Source organism: Sceloporus occidentalis, unplaced genomic scaffold (genome assembly GCF_023333645.1).
Source record: "Sceloporus occidentalis isolate IW3139 unplaced genomic scaffold, rSceOcc1.0.p SCAF_323, whole genome shotgun sequence".
NCBI lineage: Eukaryota > Metazoa > Chordata > Lepidosauria > Squamata > Phrynosomatidae > Sceloporus > Sceloporus occidentalis.
The window spans coordinates 622,589-626,420 of NW_028317303.1; the positions used below are offsets into that span (position 1 = coordinate 622,589).

Consider the following 3,832-nt stretch of genomic DNA (forward strand, 5'->3'; position numbering starts at 1 on the left):
GCTTGTTGATACCATTCGTATGGCCTACAAGGACAAGACACTTCAATGTCCCGTCAGGGATCACTCCACCAGAGCCATGTCCGTTTTATGGGCTGAAAAGGCTTCGGCTTCTCCTGAAGAAATCTGTAAGGCGGCTTCTTGGTCCTCGTTCAATACCTTTATGCAACACTACCGGCTAGACGTCTTCTCCTCCTCTGCAGCGGATTTTGGGCGTAAGGTGCTCCAAGCAGTTGTCTCCTAGGCACTTCCCCCCCCCTTCTCCGGGATCTTGTTACATCCCACTTGTACTGTTGTACTGCCACTGTATGACAGGAAAAAAACTGAAATTTTTTTTTACCAACCGTTAATTCCTTTTTCCTTAATACAGTGGCAGTACGGGTTTCCCTCCCTTCTTTTGAGAATATTTTATTTTTTTTGCATCCATTACTGTGTGTTCTTGTTACTTACTGCCATCTTTGGAGAGGTGCTGGTTTTTATGGCTGAGGAGGGGCTTCAGATACGTTTAACCATTTAATTACCTTTAGGTTCTACTTGTCCCGAGAAAGAATACCACCCCACTTGTACTGCCACTTTATTAAGGAAAAAGGAATTTACGGTAAGTAAAAAAAAATTTCTGTTTTTTAAAATCTGGTCATCCTGGGCCCATGTACTATATATGGGACATCTTTGAGCCTGGCCTATTTAATTTATCACAAACCATATATTTTCGGACACTAGACACCAAGGGTATTTCAAATTCTAGAATTTTAACAAAAATGCAACAATTTGCTCATAAAAACAGAGCGGTAAAAAGTAATAAAACAAAAACGTGGAGCAAAAAATGGCTGGGGCAGGAACAGTAAAAATACTTCATCTTCCCGGTGTATAAACCTTCGCAAATCTGTCAGCTATGTGAGTAAACAAGGGCATATTTTATATAACACATCAAACGGTAAACAAAAAAAGCGCTGATGCAATTGGATAAATGCCTAAGCAGGGACCTACGGCAAGGAAGGGGTCAATGGCTCTTAATTCTATACTAGATATACTAAATAGACAATGTTTAACCCCTTCGTGACAAAGGCTGATTTTACTTTTTGTACCCTTCGTGACAATGGCTGTTTTATCGTTTCTGCGGTGTTTGTGTTTAGCTGTAATTTTCTCTTAACCCATTTACTAAACCCACACAAGTTATATATTGTTTTTTTCAGGACAAGAAGGGCTTTCTTCAGACACCAATGACATATGATGTAATTTCCTATAATAAAAATAATAAAATATGACGAAAAATTGAAAAAAAAAAACATTTTCTCACTTTTATTTGAAAAATCTTTTATTCATCATAAAAAACTACTGAAAAAACCTGCTAAATAGATTCTACTATTTGTCCCGAGTTTAGAAATACCCAATGTTTTTATGTTTTTTTGCTTTCTTCTACACGTTATGGGGCAATAAGTACAAGTAGCGTTTTGCTAATTCAAAACCATTTTTCTCTGAATCTGGTAATTCTGTCTCTATGTGGTATTTGGGGCATCTTTGAAGCCAGCAAATTAAATTTACCCCACCAAACCATATATTTTTGAAAACTAGACACCCCAGGGTATTTTAGATGCTGATAGTTTAACCCTTTCCATGCACTAATCCTACCACCAACCCTTGTCAAAGTTTGGGATAGTAATTGTTTTTGGTGTTTTTTTCACATACTTTGTACTTCAGGTGTGAAATTACAGCTCCTGGTATATGTTGCTGTCACACAACACCCAGATATGTGTCCAGCAACATCTCCTGAGTACATTGATACCCCACATGCATGGGTTTGTCAGATTGTTTGGGGGCAAAAGGGCCACATTTGGAACATGAGCAATTCAAATTCAGTAGGAATTTTACATCTGGGTAAAGAAAAATGCTTGTACCCAACTATCAGTAGGGACAGGTTACAAGAAAGCCTGGCCTATCTCCAAGAAGGGATTTGATCTAGCACCTTAAGTGGTCCCTCTTGCCACGGAATGGACACAGGGTTCACTTGACAGTGCAAATAAAAACGCTTAAAAATGGTGGAGCAAATAAAAGCTAAAAAAAACAGTAAATGTAACAAAAAATAAAAAAAAAATACAAAAATGGAGCAGGAACAAAAAAAAAATTAAAAATGGGAAACTGTGTGATACAGCTTGAAGCAGTCACCGACACAGAGTGCAGGTTTTCCAGGGCAATCTGGACAGTAAAATGTGGTGTCCTTTCTTTGCCCCCTGCTGTAGCATACCCTGCATCTCTTTTGGGGATTCTGCTTCTTTGCTGTAGGGGGGATTTTAAAAATAAAATGGGTAGCCCCAATTCTGTTGGTTCCCATCACTACTTGGGGACCAGGTGCATCACGGTACAAGATACCTGAAATTACTTCGAGCTGAAACTGCAAAAAAGACAGCTTCAGCCCAGTGTCTGCTTTTTTGTGCAGCAAAAAAGCGTTATAGGTTGCAATTTGCATTAGATAAATTGCAACCTTCTTGTACCAGGCCTTTGTCTTCCTCATAATGAGGTAGGGCTGTAGGAGTTGATCTGACAGATCAACTCCACCCATGTGCTTGTTATAGGCCCTGATGCACACTGGCTTTGTAGTGACCCCAGCTCTGCCACGGACAGAAACCTCCACGGTTCTCACATCGTGGATGGTGCTCAGCATGCACACCTCTTTTCTGTCCTTGAACTTCAATGCCAAAAGCTCCTCTTGGCGTAGAGCTGAGGTCTCCCCCTTTCCTAGCCGGGTTCGTACCAGGCGTTGTGGGAAACCCAAGCGGTTCTTTTTTATAGAACCGCAAGCTACCGTATCGAAACAATACAGCAGCTTGAACAAAGGGACGCTTGTATAGAAGTTATCTACATACAAGTGGTAGCCTTTGTTCATAAGGGGGAATATTAGGTCCCAAACAATCTTGGCACTGGTGCCCAGATGATCTGGGCAACCTGGAGGGTCAAGGTAGCTATCCTTACCCTCGTATACCCGGAAGGCATGAGTATATCCTGTCTCGCTCTCGCAGAGCTTATACACCTTCACTCCATACCTGGAGCGCTTGGAAGGAATATACTGCTTGAATCCCAACCTTCCTTTATATTTCATTAGGGATTCATCCACGCAGATATTCTTTCCAGGTGTATAAACCTCTGGAAACCTGGCAGCGAGATGGGTAATCAGGGGGCGGATTCTGTACAGCCTATCAAACTGGGGGTCCTCCTTAGGGGGGCACAGGCTGTTGTCGCTAAAATGCATGAAACGAAGAATCATTTCATACCTTTGCCTAGTTATAGTTTGGGCAAAAATGGGGGTACTAAAGATGGGGCTGGTGCTCCAGTAGGAGCGGATGGAGGGCTTTTTTATAATGCCCATTAACATTGTGAGTGCCCAGAATTTAAGAAATTCTGGCACGTCAATGGGAGTCCATGGCTGTTTTGCCCAAAAAGAATTAGGGCTAGCAGCACGGTGCTGCTGGGCATAAATGTTTGTTTGTGTGACAATGTCTCCCAAGACATCGTCTCCCAAAAAAACCTGCACAAATTGCAGTGGAGTGAATCCTGTAACATCAATATTGATGCCAGGAATTCCAGAAAAAGGAGGGATAGCTGGCTTGTACCTATTAGGCGCTACCCATGCCTCTGGTGCACTGCCACGACTACGTGTGGTAGGCGTCCTAACAGCCACAGATACATCACTAGATGTATCTGTGAACTGACCAACGTCAAAATCTGACGCTGTATCAGTGGCCTCAGAATCTGTGGCCAAAAAACGGGTTTAGGAAGCGATCGCGAGTCGCTTCCTTTGCTTAGCTGGTGTTGCAAAGATGCCTCGATACTGAGGCATCTT

At 42.1% G+C, this 3,832-nt stretch overlaps 1 non-coding gene across 1 annotated transcript; it reads right to left on the reverse strand.

Annotated features, from left to right (window-relative positions):
- Window positions 1-1,884: 1,884 nt before the first annotated feature.
- On the reverse strand, window positions 1,885-2,014 carry LOC149274577 (small nucleolar RNA SNORA35). Its single transcript, XR_016279424.1, has one exon. It is a non-coding gene; the product is annotated as a small nucleolar RNA SNORA35 (small nucleolar RNA).
- Window positions 2,015-3,832: the final 1,818 nt, after the last annotated feature.